General features: G+C 38.3%; 2 protein-coding genes across 4 annotated transcripts in view; one reads left to right on the top strand and one right to left on the bottom strand.

The window, feature by feature from the left end:
* LOC135206635 (matrix metalloproteinase-21-like) overlaps positions 1 to 17280 on the top strand; it is a 106314-nt gene that overhangs the window by 29728 nt on the left and 59306 nt on the right. Inside the window, exon 1 of one of the 3 annotated variants that reach the window (XM_064237978.1) lies at positions 10843 to 11370. The exons of the other annotated variants lie outside the window; for them this stretch is intronic. The gene's annotated coding sequence lies outside the window, so the exon portion shown is untranslated. Of the gene's footprint in view, positions 1 to 10842; positions 11371 to 17280 lie in introns of those variants that run through there. 3 annotated transcript variants of the gene reach the window in all.
* LOC135206636 (uncharacterized) overlaps positions 1 to 17280 on the bottom strand; it is a 247316-nt gene that overhangs the window by 210956 nt on the left and 19080 nt on the right. The gene's annotated exons all lie outside the window — the stretch shown is intronic.

Below are 17280 nucleotides of genomic sequence, written 5' to 3'. Positions count from 1 at the left end.
GAATGTTATTGGACATGGACAGGGAAATAAATCTTTGAGATTAGGAACAATTAATCTAAGTACTTTGAGAGGTAAGGAGGAGGAGGTAATCATGATGATGGAGGAAAGAAAAATAGACATTTTGGGGTTTGTGTGAAACCCGTTTACCAGGAGAGGGAACAAAATTATTGCATAACAATTACCAATTATTTTACAAAGGTGGAAGAACCGCACGACACGGAGTAGGTTTTATTGTGAGTGAAGAGCTAGCTGGAAAAATTAGTCATCTAGAATTCAAATGTGATAGGATTATTAGCATTTCCTTAAAGTTAGGAACATTTCAAGCCCAGCATAATTCAGGTGTATGCACCACAGCAGGGCCGCCCTCAAGAAGGAAAAGGAAGAATTATACCAGGACATCTACAAGAAGTAAAAGATTCTGTCCCATATGTAGAGAATACATTAATAATTGGAGATATGAATGGACATATTGGGCAAGACAGGACAGGCATAGAGAGCATATTAGGAGCATTTAGCATTGGAGACAGAAATAGAGAAGGAGAAAACATAATTGATTTTTGCATACTAAACCAGATGTCCATTATGAACTCTTTCTATAATCATAGAGACAGCCACAAGTGGACGTGGTACCGATGGAACTCGGCTTTAGGAGCATATACTGAAAAATCAATGATTGATATGGCAATAACAAATAACAAAAATATGGTCAGAGATGTAAAAAGCATCCCCTCTGTGTCATTCGATTCAGATCACAGGCTTCTCTTAATTAAATTAAAGATGACAAAACCCAAACCAAATTAAAAGCCAAGTGAGAGAAAGATTTATTTTAGAGAATATGAGAGAAGAGGAGTGCTTAGTTAGATATCAAAACGAAATAAGTAGAGCTAAACAAATGCAACAGGAGAGCAATGACCCAAATGAAAAATGGAGACACTTTAGAATGGCTGTAGTTGGGTGCTGCTAATTAATACAGTGCAAAAGAAAAGAGTTCGAGGTAGGAGGAAAAAAACAAACTGCTTGGTGGACCCCCACACTAAAGGCCGCTGTTGCAAACAAAATGAAACTCTTCAGAAAATGGATGAAAACTTTGAATTTGGAAGATCACAATAACTATAAAGAAGCGTCGAGAGAAACGGAAAGAAATAAAAGCTCAAACAAAAGAGAAACATGGGAAAGAATAGGAGAAGATCTGGGAAATGATCTCCAAGGTACCAGAAAACTTATATATAGCACTGCCAAAAACTATAGAAAGGGAAGCCAACCACCCACTTATGTAATCAAAGACCCTATGGATGGGACAATTTTAACTGAACCCCGAGAAATTGAATTAGGATGGAAACATCACTTTGAAACACTACTAACAACGGAAACAATGACCTTGAAGAGCATGTAGAATTTGATGTGGTTGGGGATGCAGAACCTGACATAACAACACTGGAGTTAAAAAATGCTCTCAAGAGATGAGAAATGGTAAGGCCCCTGGAGTGGATACAACTACCTGCAGAGCTCCTCAAAAACATGGGGGAGGATGGAGTCATCTGGCTACTAGAGCTAATCGACATACTCTGGAATGGGCAAATGCCACCTGAAGACTGGAGAAGAGATCTAATATGCCCAATCTATAAGAAAGGTGACAAGACAAATTTGCAGCAATTATAGAGGAATATCCCTAATGTCACATGCTTTTAAAGTATATGAAAGAATACTTGAAACTAGATTGAGAGGATATGTTGAACCAAAGCTGGGTGAATGGCAAAACGGTTTTCGACCAGGAAGAGGGACAACTGATATGATTTTCTCCCTCAAGATGATATTTGAGAAGAGCTGGGAATGGGACAGGGATAGATATATTGCTTTTATAGATCTAGAAAAAAAGGCTTTTTGGATAGAGTACCAAAAGAATGAAAATATGGGATGCCCTAAAAACCCAAGACCCTTACATGGAATCCCTGAGAAACTTATAAGAGCAATTTATAACACCTATCAAAACATCAGATCCAGAGTAAAAACAAATCAAGAGAATGAAGACTGGTTTGAAATAAAATCAGGAGTAAGACAGGGCAGCGTCCTTTCGCCACTTCTTTTTATATTGTTCTTAGATAAATGTATGAGGGAACTAGGTGAGGATGAAGCTGCAGATATGACCATCAACCTTATGTATGCAGATGACCATGCAATGATAGCCCTCAGCGCAGAATCTCTCCAAGAAAACGTCAACAACTGGAACACGATCTTAACAGCTAATGGAATGCGGATCAACAAGAATAAGACAGAAATCATGCACCTATCACGAACACCAAGTAACGTAGATGTAGAAGTAGAAGGTCAGACATTGAAACAGTGTAGAAATTTCAAATACTTAGGAGTAGAGTTTAGTGACCAAAACGATTCAAAATTGGAAATAACTACCCGAATACAGAATTCAGTAACAATCTGTATCTGCTCTACCCACTAATGAAAGACAGAAATATACCTCGCAAAGTGAAAACCATAATATACCTCTCTATTTTAAGACCAATGGATTGGACTTATGGCCATGATCATGGACATTAACATCAAGAACTAGAAGCCAACTTCAAGCAGCTGAAATGAAAGCCCTAAGACTCATAAAAGGTGTAACAAGACTAGATAGGGCTACAAAATGAAGACATTAGAAGAGAACTGGGAGTGGAGGGGATACTAGATTTTGTGGAGAGAGGTACAGCTTAGATGGTTTGGACACACCAAAAAGAATGGAGGAGGAGCGATATCCTATAAGGTTTTTGGAATGGACACCGGAAGGAAGGAGACCGGTAGGAAGACCAAAAAAAAAATGAGATGGCTACAAAACATAGAGAGAGGAGTAGAGGAGAGGCTCTAGTTTGCGGGAAGTTGATGAGATGAGGCTCTATGATGATCGCCAAGAATGGAGACTGTTCCTGAAGCAGGACGACTGACAGGCCTGGAGGCCCTACCTGGCGTCTGGTGAGAAAGGTGAGAAATATATATATATATATATATATATATATATATATGTACATACATATAAATATACATATATATATATATATATATATATATGATATATATATATATATATATATACATATACATACATATATACATATATATATATATATATATATATATATGTGTGTGTGTGTGTGTGTGTGTATATATATATACATATATATATATTTCTTAAATATATTGTTTTCTCTCATATTGCACTTACGTCCTAAATAAGCAGCCTCTCTCTCTCTCTCTCTCTCTCTCTCTCTCCTCTCCTCTCTCTCTTATTACGTTGACGAAACTTCAGATGCTTAAACCAGAGAGCTTTCATTTCCAGAAAGCTTGTTCCTGAACCTTTCGCCCAATTATTATCATTACTCAGAAGATGAACTCTGTTCGCATGGAACAAGCCCACAGGGAACCACTGACCTGAAATTCAAGCTCCCAAAGAACAAGAGGAGGCAAAGGGAAATACAGAAAGAGGAGATCTCGATGAAAAAGAAAAGAAATAATAAATTGTTAAATTATAAAAATGTATTAAGATGCAAGGAAAATAGCCAAGATATCTATGCATTAACGGCCTCACCACTACATGGAGTTATACTCTTATAAAAACTAAACTGAAAAATTTCCTCAACAATGATACTTTATAAGTCACCTGAAGATCTCCTTCATAAACCTCAGGTCTTCGCGATCCCACCAAGTAATACTCACACTGCAAATTACATGCACACATTTTATATATATATATATATATATATATATATATATATATATATATATATATATATATACATATATATACATATAATGAATTTTTATCACATCACCGTGATTCATATACATACATCGAGCTACAAATGTCCTTTAATATGCAATTCGCTCTACTTTAGAATTAATATTTTTCATATATGTTAGCCAAAGGGGGATGTTTTTTTAGTTGATAATAATTTGTCGTCCTATCGTGGGTTCGAACCAGCGCCCAGCGGACTGAGGAGAAATCAGGACTCCAGTGACATTATCGACCGAGTAGATAATATCACTGGAGTCCTGTATGTATATGTAAGTATGTATGTATAAATGTGTATACTATATATACATATATATATATATATATATATATATATATATATATATATATAAATGTATAACTGAATCACGAAAGTTTGGAAACGTGATAAATCCATAAATAAAGGTATAAGCCACTAAGGAAAAATAAACAACAGAGTTCTGCAAGATCTTTCGACTCGACGTCGAGTCGAAAGATCTTGCAGAACTCCGTTGTTTATTTTTCCTTCGTGGCTTATACTTTTATATATATATATATATATATATATATATATATATATATACACACACACATAAACACTGACATGGCATAACTGACATTTGAACCAATTCGAAAGCAAAGACAACTTCGTACCTACCCTGGCGGAGTACCTTGTTAAAGTGCAAAATTGCTAATCCAAGAATTATTGGATACATAACCTCATACAACACTGACGTTCTAAGGTCAGACTCATTGAACTTGACTACCCACATGCTGAAGTTCTTTCTAAAAAAGGGCGAGAATATTTCCATCAGAGACAACAAACAATAATTTTAAAAATTAAGCCACGAAAAGCTCTCAGTCATATAGAGGTTGGAGACGATCAAGGTAAGAGCGAAACCGGACCCAGCCATCCAACCGCCGCGCATGCGCGATGGAGGCGAAATAACCAATATCAGTGACACGCTCCGTAACACAAGACAGCATTGTCTCCTGCCCTCCACGATACTCAGCCAAAACATAAACAAAAGTAGTCGCCTGTGACGTCTGATGCAATCGTGAAAAAGTGTGAACAAACCTTTGGATAGATTTAAATTAAATTTCCGCTTTATTTCGTGAAATGTACAGAGCGTGGACTTGAATAGTCTTTATGCTTAACAATGATAGTCTTTCCTATTCTTCAGATGCGCTTGCCTTCTATTTTCTGACGCCATGATACCACTCCAAAACTGGTTTGATCTTTCACAAGCGGGACGCTATGCCTCGAAATATCACCTTTCTCCTCCTCCTCCTCCTCCTCCTCCTCCTCCTTCCATTCTCAAAGCTCCGGCAGCCACTTACGCTTTCCCTTAAATTGGTCATCTCATTCACAATGGAGTTTACTACCCTGCCTCTTTGGGTGCATTCCGTCATTAGCATTCGAGTTTGGGCTAAAAAGACGCCACTCCAGAGGTAGTTTATCGCCTTCTCTTTATTCATTCGGAAATGGCGTTACTGAAGTCCTTTTTTTCTTCTTCTTCTTCTTTTTATTTTCTTCTCAAACACTTTCAATTAACGGTCGATCACTCCACTCGATAAAACCTCAATTCTCGGTCGTTAACCTCCACAGGATCTGTTACACAGATTTCATCTTGGACGACTGTTATCAACAGACAAATAAATAGCCGCGTGGTTTTATCACCCGCTGTTTTCATAAAAGCAAATACACCCTCTTAATGCACACTTGAAAACTCAAATGGACCGTTTCAACGCAAATGGCAGAACCACGATACGAAATGTGGTGAACATTATCCGCAGACTTTCACGGAATTCCTCAAACTTCAGGTCACTTTGAGGCGCCATTGCAGACGCTTTCAATCTCCCACTACTAGCGAATCCAGAACAATTTCTTGGGGAGCAAGGTTGGGAAGCGGGGCACTTGCGGATCCAGAGAGGGTACCACCTTGGCACGTGGCGCCCCTCCCCCCCTTAAAAAAAGTGACAAAATAATAGTATTTAAGGTTTTGATAATAGCATTATTGAGAGATATAAAGACGGGGAAAAAGTAAAAAATACATAATAAAAATCATAATAATTACAATAATAAAACAATAATATTATAGTAATAACGATAATAATAATGGATTCTGTATTTCCTGATAGAACAGGTGATTGCTGTCCATTGCATAATTTCTACTTAAATAGTAATATATATATATATATATATATATATATATATATATATATATATATGTGTGTGTGTGTGTGTGTGTGTGTGTGTGTGTGTGTGTGTGTGCGTGCGTGTGCGTGTGTATAACCATTATTATTATCATTATTAATACAAGATTATTGTTATTATCTTTTTTCTCGAAATTTAATTATGAATATTATTTTTATAAAAGATTTTTTTTACTTTTTCCCCATTTTCACATCTCTCATTTATGTTATTATAAAGAAATTCAATATTATTATTTTGTCACTATTTTTCATGGGGGGGGGGGGGGGGCGGGGGGGGGGGGGTAAGGAGGCCACACGTGCCAAGGTGGCACCCCCGCTGGATCCGAAAGTGTCTCCCACCTCAACTCCCGACGGCGAATTCGTTAATAACGAAAAGGACGAAAAACATACAGAACAAATGACGCCACGTGTTAAATGAAAAAATATAATTTACACTAGTTTTGCAACCGAAAGAAAGAAAGAATATGAAAAATTGTCAGTTCTAAGAATATCATACATTTTCCGCCATATTTTAAGTTATCTCACCTTCCCTAAAACTGTTTTTTTTACCGTTAATCTAATAACTTATCCTTCCCCTTTTACTTCCTCGCATGCAAAGCGAATAGGTAACACCTGCGAGTCGTTCCACAAGATTTCTTAGCTCTAAAATCCTATACATAAGCCTAAGTAGGAATACAACGAGAAGCAATTGTGTCCTGATCTTATTCGCTCTAGTTTGACCCAGTTCACAAACAGCTGTCTGCAAAGGAATGAGGCTTGTAAGTCAAAACGTTATTGTTTTAAAGAAAACCGAGTAATAACCTTACATAGGCATTACTGAACATTTACATATGCACAGCTGTGAGATCATGTATGCAGGTGCAATAATGTTTACATACATTCATACATACGCAGGCACACGTTATACTATATATATATTATAATATATATATATAATATCTATATATTATATATATATATATATAATATATATAAACATACACAACACACACACACACACACATCACACACACACACACACATATATATATATATATATATATATATATATATATATATATATATATATATATATATATATATATATCTATATATAACGTGTCTGCGTATGTATGAATGTATGTAAAACATTATTGCACCTATACATGATCTCACAGCTGTACATGTAAATGTTCAATATATATATATATATATATATATATATATATATATATATATATATATATATATATATATATAATATATATATATCGATAGATAGATATATAGATAGTGTGATTACTTGTTTCGTATACACAAATTAAATTCATACATGGCAATAGAGCGAAAGGTCAAAGAATAACAAATCAAGTAACCTTCAATACCTACGAGTATAAAATTCCACATTCAAAGGTGCGTTAATAAAAACACTATAAAAACCAAGGGCACACAGACTACAGTAGTTGCCTTTGTATGTAAACAAATACAATTACGACAGAGCAGAGCAGACTGGTTAAATCACCCAGTATTATCTCACGAAGGAAGGCAACGAAAACAACTCGAGAGAGTGAGTCGGCAGCAAGTCTGCTGACACCAGCGGAATTATTCAGCTCAGCGTTGACAGCTCGCCCTGGATCCGGTAATTATGTCAGTGTTGGGGAGTGAGATTGGAGGAGGGCGTGAAGTAGGTCGTCCTTTTTATGTGCGTGTGAGTCTGAGCTTGCGTGCGTGCGTGCGTGTGTGTGTGTTGTGTGTGTGTGTGTTGTGTTGTGTGTTTTTTTTTTTTTTTTTCTTTTTAGCTAGGTTTGCTTGCACTCAGCGAATCTTTCCTTCATATAACACTGACGGTGACTGACCATCGAAAGTTACCCAGTTGTCTAGCAAACGTGAGAGCAAGTCTACCAAATTCGCGCGCGACACCATTAAATTAGGAAAATTCTGCCAATTTCCTGTCCTCTGACCTTTATTAAACATTAAAATAGGAAATTCTGACGATTTCCTGTCCTTTGATCTTTATTAAACATTGAAATAAGAATATTTTCACAATTTCCTGTCCTCTGACGTTTATTAACCATTAAAATAGGAAAATTTTGACAATTTCCCGTCTTCTGGCCTTTACTAACCATTAAAATAGGAACATTCTGTACTTCGCCTGACCTTTCTCATGAAGTAAATTATATCCTAATCTCACAATGCGAGTAAAGGAAGGGTTTACCCTCAATTTCTGTTTAAGATGATCTCACTTTGTTCTTTCTACATATTGTTTGTGTACAGTGTGTGTGTGTGTGTGTGTGTGTGTGTGTGTAATATGAAAAAAACTCGTACCCAAGGTGAACCGAACTCGATACCAGACTGAAAAGTGCAACTCGGGCGTATTTCGTAACATTCCATTGTTCCTCCGTCGCATTCCAGAATATCGTTCAGGTACCAGGTACTTAATTCAGTGTTTGGGGTCACCTGGATCACAATGAAATTCAACATACTCCACTGAAGGTTAGGTTTTATGAAATTCAAGATGTCAAGCCAGCAAGTGGGGCACTTTAGGCCATTCGCTCCTTAAGACAGCGAAAAGGAGGAGTTGGAGTGGTTGGACAGCAAGTTCAACAGATCTAGAAAATAAAGGCAGGGTACTGAAGTACAAGGATCTGAAGGTGGAAATGGGAGAAAACCACACAGTTACACAAAGAAATAACAGTCAGAGAGGTTGGACAGTAAGACTGCAGAAAGGGGTAGAAAACTAAAAAAGGTACAGCTGAGGGGCACTGACGACACTACCCACCTACGGCAATACATGTAGGACACTCCATTTAAATCTGGTTCCTTTTTTACGGGAATCGAACCAAACCGTTCTTCGTGGTGAGGACAGCGTTCGAACTACTGACCTGAATGTGTGTTCGCATAATTCCACCATCTCCAGTTTTTCTGTTACGTCCTTCAGTCTGGAAACTTGCATATTCTGGTGGGTTCTCTAATATGAAAACTTGCATATTCTGGTGGGTTCTCTGATCTGGAAACTTGCATATTCTGGTGGGTTCCTATGATCTGGAAACTTGCATGTTCTTGTCGGTCCTCTAATCTGGAAACTTGCATATTCTGGCAAGTCCTCTAATCTGGAAACTTGCATTTTCTGGTAAGCCCTTTAATCTGGAAATTTGTATATTCTGGTGGGTCCTCTAATCTGGAAACTTGTATATTCTGGTGGGTCCTCTAATCTGGAAACTTGTATATTCTGGTGGATTCTCTAATCTGGAAACTTGCATTTTCTGGTAGGCCCTCTAATCTGGAAACTTGCATTTTCTGGTAGGCCCTCTAATCTGGAAATTTGCATATTCTGATACATCCTAATCTGGGAACGTGTATACTCAAATCCATCATCTAATCTGGAATCTGGTACATTCTAATACAACCTCCAATCTGGAAACCTTATATTTTGACACGTCCTCTACTCTGTAGGCTTGCATATTTTGAGACAAACTCTAATCCGAAACCTTGCATATAATGATACTTGCACTCAGGCCTGAAAACAAGCCGTTCTCTTTCTAACATATGCACGTTTATTGACATCTGACACCGAGATCAAACTGAATCCATTTTCATCAAGATATCACAACTGAAAACCTTCAAGTTTGTGCTCACATTCATGACATTTCAGACAGCAAGTGGAATGCATAAATAAAATTAACAAATTGTCTCTAATAATGATCTGGCCTCTTGTTACAATTAGCAGTTCGTCAAAAACATCATCAATTTTATTACTTACTTTACATCAAGAGTTCGAAGCTCAAAAACTTATTTTGGAGGGCATAATAGATATAAATTATCCAGGTCCTGGTTATCACTTAGTCCCTTAAAAAGATGAATGACAGGTTTGTCAGCTTAACATAATACACGGCTGACTTGGCGTAACATAATACACCCCCTCTACTTAAAAACATTGACTTATGAATTCTTGTCCACATATGCAGGTGAATACCATGTATGTGTGTACATACATTCATACACACGTATATATATATGCATATATATACATACATGTGTGTGTGTGTGTGTGTGTGTGTGTGTGTGTTGCATACTAAAGCCATTATAAGAACTATGTACCACGGGAGTCCTTGTAATACTCACTAAGCACAAGTAAAATCCCATAAAATTCCAATCTTTTCCCCTTAAAGGACGTGAAGGGATAAGGTTTTGGCCTAACGGACCTTCGCAGGTCTTTTTGGAATGAATTTGTTGATCCCAAGTCCTTCTTCTGACCCCGAACAGCTGATGCTGGTACCCTTTCACAGCTAGGATGACTACCAAGAGCTGGAATCAAACCAGTGCTTGTCAACACGAGCCTAACAATCTATCAATTAGCTAAGCTACGATAAACACACATACACACACATATACATACATACCATACATACATATATATATATATATATAGGAGAGAGAGATGATAGAGAGAGAGAGAGAGAGAGAGAGAGAGAGAGAGAGAGAGAGAGAGAGAGAGAGAGAGTTAAGCTACGGATGATAATTATTTCTGAACCATTCATAAATTCAACTGGACTTTCAACTAGGAATCCCAAAACACTCAAGAATTTATAAACAACAAATAAACCCCGGAATTCATTATACGGCAATGAAATTACCCCTTTTGGCACGAGATCTGCCGACAGCAAGAGAGAGAGAGAGAGAAAGAGAGAGAGAGAGAGAGGAGAGAGAATGAATGACCGATGATGCATGCTCTTAACTGACGAGAGAGAGAGAGAGAGAGAGAATGAATGACCAGACTGATGTCATGCTCTTAACTGGAAAGAGAGAGAGAGAGAGAGAGAGAGAGAGAGAGAGAGAGAGTAATGAAATAAAAGAGCAGGGTATCTCTGCTAAGGGGTCTTCCCACCGGGTTTGTGGGCAAAGGCCTGGCATACGAAAGTGGCAGACAGGTACCCTGAGCCACCTCGCGGATCGCAAGAGCCAGTTTCCACCACACAGCCTCGGCAGAAGGAGGGGAGCCAGAGGAAAGCCGAAGCGGAATGTAGTGTGGCCGAGGTCTGGCTCAAGGGCCCCAAGACGAACGAGTGAAGTGTTGTGTGTGTGTATGTGTGTGTGAGAGAGAGAGAGAGAAGTCCAAGCTTGGACTTGAAGAAGTAGTAGAAGAAGTGGAGCCTCTTCTCAAGGGCTTTCAAAAGACTGCCTGAGGTGTTACAATAGATCTGCCTGGCCTCTCCTCCTCCTCCTCCTCATCCTCCTGGCCCTGTGACCTTCATCGTGCCGTTGGAATATGGTTTTTGCAAAACGTAAAACATCTGAAAAATCGAATCAGTTTACATAGTTCTTCCGTAGTTCAGTCTTGAACAGAGTGCTTGTGTAAGGCAACTTTCGCGACCAGATCTTTTCGACGGGAGGTTTACCTGCTTCTTTTAACAAAGGTGAGTAACATAATCATCTCTGTATCTTTTCAACGTTAGGAATGTCTAGAATTGGGGACTATCGTTTTTAAAAATCTCACGATCGATACCGAAAACCCATAAAATATGCCAAGAAAAGTCTTACTGACCAATGGAACTGAATCTATTCTATTCTAAGGAAATTTGGTAAAATACACGAGATGTTATAGCCTGCAAAAAGTTTTGAAAATCTGTTATTAATTCAAATTTCCGAACAAAATTCCATACGCCTTCAGAGAAACAAACGAGGACTGATACCGCGTGCAAGGAAAGATTTCAAGAAGGTACGTTAGTAAACAAATATTCAAGACTTGTGACCCATTGTGATAAAAAAAAAAATAATGACAACAGAACTCCAAAAGAAGGCATAAAAGCGACAAGATAAAACTGAAAACAAAATGACGAAAGAAACTACAGATAATAGTAACAACGCAATTATTATTATTATTTTCCTCTATCTCAGTCATCCTATTCGACTGGGTGGTTTTCATAGTGTGGGGTTCCGGGATGCATCCCTCCTCCTTAGAAGCCATTATTATTATTATTATTATTATTATTATTTAAAAATCAAGCAGTTTCTCCTCAGAAGGGATGGACAGTATGAAAAAACACAACTGCCACAGCAACATTCAAACATAAGAAGCCGAATTATGGATAAAGCCCTTATACAGGAAAATTCCTGCAATGTTAGCATCAGCATCGCGTCGAGCACCCTACACACACGGCGCCACTCACCCCTATTATCTGCATTTTTTTTGCGCTGATTATTATTATTATTATTATTATTATTATTATTTACATGGTCCAGACATTAGTAGAATGCAAGGCTATAACTTATTAAGTAAAGAACTTTATAGCATTCTGGAACCAACTCTCATGACATTGCTCAGTTATGTCATTTACATCTCCTAAAGGGCAACTGTATGTATGTATATATGAATATGAATATGTGTGTGTGTGTGTGTGTGTGTATACATTCACGAACTATAAGACACTCTGCTAACTTTAGATAACAAATCCTCCGCTTCACCTCAAACTAGACGTACTCTTCTCAACTGAACTAATTGATTTTCATCAACTGGCGTCTCACAAATACAGTCATCGACGGATTTCCAACAACCAACCCCCCCCCCCCTCCCGCCCAGCCCCTTCTCGACAGATTCGAGCCAAACGCCTTCCTTACCCTGAATGACCCACCGTTTCATTCCCGTTCAGAAGGAGCTACCTCTGTGGTGAAGGTCACCGGTCTCTTGCGTATTCTCTAGACCACATTTACGAAGAAAACTGCATCCCCAAATTCGCGCCCAGGTGCTCAAAGCTGAGTCAAGGTATCAAGTGCAACTCCGAAAGTTCCGTCACTCGACCGCGAAGGAGATCAGTCAAGGTCGTTCCGCCCAGAATTCAAATCCTTGGGTATCGGCGTCAAATCTTAACAAGTATAAAATGAGCCGAATAATCGAGTTTTCTGTACAGCGTATGATCAAGGCCACCGAAAACAGATCTAGCTTTCGGTGGTCTCGGTTTAATGCTGTATAAGCCACGGCCCGTGAAACTTTAACCACGCCCTGGTGGTGGCCTATCCTATATTGTTGCCAGAAGTACGATTATGACTAACTTTAACCTTAAATGAGATAACTACTGAACCTAGAGGGTTCCAATTTGGTATGTTTGATGATTGGAGGGTGGATGATCAACATGTCAAATTGCAGCCCTCTAGCCTCGGTAGTATTTAAGATCTGAGGGCGGACAGAAGAAAGTGCGGAGGGACGGACAAAACCATCACAATAATTTTCTTTTACAGAAAACTAAAACGGTACCCGGGTATTAAATCTATGAAGGCAGGTCAGGTTCCTTTTCGGAGTAGGAATGCCATCCTTCAATTTTTTTTTTTTTTTTTTTTTTTTTCTATATTTCTGCGGAGTTTTTGAAACAGTTGGCAAGGAAGAAGGTTTTTCCGTGAACACCAGAGCAACACTTTCGAAAAATAAAAAATGTCACGAGTACTTTGCATTGCACTGACTGCCTCATCGGTCACTTCAGAAACAGAGATCCTGGCATTCGGGAGAGCAATTTAGGTTGGTTCTTGGTGAACACCAAATACATATTCGAGTCTCGGTATTTACTCACTCATCACTGAATAAACACCTGAACGTGGATTTCTATTTCCAGACCGATAATAGCATCTTCTGCTTCTGAATTTAGGAAGTGAAAGCCATATGCAGAATTGTTTTCGTCACCTAACTTTCGCTGCCTTTCGAAGACGTTTTTTAAAAATCTTGCAGTTTCATTTTTCTGAGGACTGTCATTCACTTACTAATATGAATATCAGAAACGGAAAGCTGAGCAACTAGCCTGAAGCTTGAATGGCCTCCCTAACAGGGCCAACTCACCCACCGTCCACCCTCAAAAAACACTAGAAACCACCGCTAATGAGAATACGCGGATAACGAAACCTTGAACGCTAACAATGGCAATTACTTTATACACATATTATATATATATATTAAATATATATATATATAATATATTATAAATACATATATATTTATTTATAATTATATAGTAGATATTAATATATTTATATATATAATACTATATATATAATATATATAATATATATTATATATAATATAGTATATATAAGAAATTTGCGTTTCAGGGCATCAAATGTGAATACTGAGCAACTGCGATCGAAATTGTTTTGTTTATCATTTAGATATATGCATAGTATATACCATATATGTGTATTAATATGTATATATATATATATATATATATATATATATATATATATATACTATATATATATATATATATATATATATATAATTGAATCAAGAAAATATGGAGCGTGATGAATATATAGATAAAGACAAAATCCACGAAGGAAAGAGAAAGGATGAAAGGATGGAGGTCTGCAAGGCCTTTCGACTTCTTTACCTTTACTTGCAGAACTCCATCGTTTCTCTTTCCTTCGTGGATTTTATCTTTATATATATGTGTGTGTGTGTGTGTGTGTGTGTCTGTGTGCGCTGTACTAGAGGAAATGCAATGAAGGAGACTATGAAATACAGGGACGTAACATCATACGAAGAAGAAAGCACAAGACAGGATTTCGACTGATAAATCAAGTTACATAACGCGACAGCTGATAAAAGAATAGAAATAGGGGCGATTAAAATATTGATTTTGTCTGGGATTAATAACTGGAAACAGTATTAACGTATGTAGGTATATGTATGACGGAACTGATAGGTGCACGAAGTGTTGAGTATAAGTTTATTTGGTATATGTATTTCGGAACTGACACGTATACAAAGTGTTGAGTATAAGTTGTAGGGGACGATTCATTGAGAGCAAGGACATATTAATGAGTGATTAAGTAGACGAGATTAAAAATCCTACAGTCATGAAAAAATTAGAAGATATTCCGTACTGATAGCAAAAGAATTTTTTTTTTTTTAAATTCTGCTGCAAGACTTACTGAAACCAACAATAAATCACGAATATACGACCTTCAGTTTATAATCTGCGTTAGCTGATCATAAAACTAATACCAAGTAATACAGTTTTTCTGAAAATTTTTAAATAAAACTTACGCCGCTAAAAGCTCTACAGACATTTTTAGTTTCCCAATGCTCTCCTTTGTATTGTACATATAATTTCCCAATCTTTCTTAACAACTCGCCCCCCCCCCACCCCTTGATAAAAAAAACCGACATTCCAACCTCCTACAAATAATACTCATCATTCGTCATATTTAAGAAGGAAATAAAAAAGGGGATGAAGGAGAATTCACGGGGAGCTGCATTCCCCGTGAAGATCTGATAAACAAAGGGATCAAGAAGACTCGAGAGCCCCGATAAAGAAAGTATTGAGGGCCGTCGAGGGTATATGATCGGGAAGCCATTCTTTTACTGACTGGTGTTTACAAACGGTGGAATCTTATACGCCTCGGCGTGCTTTCCGCTTTTCAGGCTTCGTTTGTTTCTTTCTTTGTTTATATTCTGGTGTCAGTGGCGGGTGCAGAAAGGTTATTCTCCTTTGTTATTGTAGTTGACTAGCTGACCAACCCGGCACTGACAGGGAAAACTCTCTCTCTCTTTCTCTCTCTCTCTCTCCTGTTAAGATAGCTGCTTCAGTTACATTGCCACGATTTTAGACATATTATGTTTCACCACTTCTCACCCCATCCCCTCCCCCCCTAGCCCCCATTCCTATCGGAGATGAACTTTGACTTGAAAGGTATCAGGAGTGTCTCTACTCATCCCAGCGACCTCGAAAACTATGGATTAGATTATTGTTCTTTCATGAACTGTTTAAGCTACTACCACTTTATCAAAATACTATTGGGTAATTCAAGGTAACTCAGGGAACACACTTATAAATTCACATAGGGTTCATCGAAGGATTTGTTCTTCAATGAGAGATGATATTTAAAGAATAATCAAGTTGAAGACATGAAGGCTGGACGACACTAACAGGGACAGCTGCAAAGTAACAACAGTAAAGGGCAGAAAGCAATGCACCTGGTGGTCAGAAAGACGCTGCAGAACACCTATAATGCCGGTCGCTCCACAATGACCTTTAAGGCGCACTGTAGGCTGTACTCTACTACCACCACTTTTACAAATTTTCACGATGCCTCCAATCTCCTAGACTTTATAAGGATTTAAGCCATCCATAAGGGGGCGGGGAGATGAAGGCTTCTAAAATGAAACACCAGTGAAGGAGGGTAGTGCCATCAGTGTACCTCATTTGGTGCACTGTAGGCATTACTTACGGTTCATTGCAGCGTCCCTTCCATCCCTACCTGCAACCCCTTTCATTCCGTTTACTGTACCTCCATTCATATTCTCTTTCATTCATATTCTCTTTCTTCCATCTTGCTATCCAACCTCTCTTAACATTTGTTTCACAGTGCAACTGCTTTGAGATTTTCCCCTCTGTTACATCTTGCAAACCTTTCTACTCCCAATTTCCGTTTCAGCACTGAATGACCTCATAGGTCCCAGCGCTTGGCCCACATTCTATATTCCCCTCCATTCCTGAATTGGAACACTGAGTAAATGCATATTAACACAACCATACTGAGAGAGTAACTAGGGCACTGCATGTCCCTTCCTTCCTTAGAGACCATTTCCCTTCATGGGTATGTAGCATGACGGTCTGCTTCGGCACCAACTTTGACCAAAACATCTTGAATCGTGAAAGAGACTCTGATGACAAGGTTACCGCCAGGGACACAGACAGACAGACCGACAGACAAGAGGGCTAACGGAATGAAAAACTATAGCCTTCGAAAAAAAAATACACGTTTACGTAAGGGTAAACTAGCACACAAACACGCCAAACTTGACGACCGAGAAATACGGATACTGAGAGAGAGAGAGAGAGAGAGAGAGAGAGAATCCACATTAGCACCAAACCGGTATATGCAGATTAACCCACAGAAGCAAAAGTAAAAAGGGGGGAACAAGATAATGCCACTTTTGGCACAAAAGGCGATGAAGCCCCGACACCCCAAAAGGCAACATATAAAGCGCAATAAAAGCCTCTCTTCTTCTTCTTCTTCTTCTTCTTCTTCTTCTTCTATTACCGCAACTCCAGCCATTTGACTTTCGTCAGGATTATCCTTTTCTATCAACTCTGCCTCCGTCATCTTCAATCACCTTCGTCTTGCTTTCGCGAAAGTGGAGAGAACGACTTCTCACTTGCTTGTGACGGCCGAAGAAAAGGATTTAAGAAAAGAAGCGAATGCGTTCAAGGAATGCAAAGAATTCGCATTTCTATCCAAGAGCACATCACTCCAAGTTGAACTTCTTATCGAGCCTAATTTAAGCTTCGCTAAGGGTAAAAGCAAAAGATGACTCACAGTATGCTATATGCACG

Source organism: Macrobrachium nipponense, chromosome 31 (assembly GCF_015104395.2).
Source record: "Macrobrachium nipponense isolate FS-2020 chromosome 31, ASM1510439v2, whole genome shotgun sequence".
Lineage (NCBI taxonomy): Eukaryota > Metazoa > Arthropoda > Malacostraca > Decapoda > Palaemonidae > Macrobrachium > Macrobrachium nipponense.
This window is presented reverse-complemented; position numbering and strand designations above follow the sequence as displayed.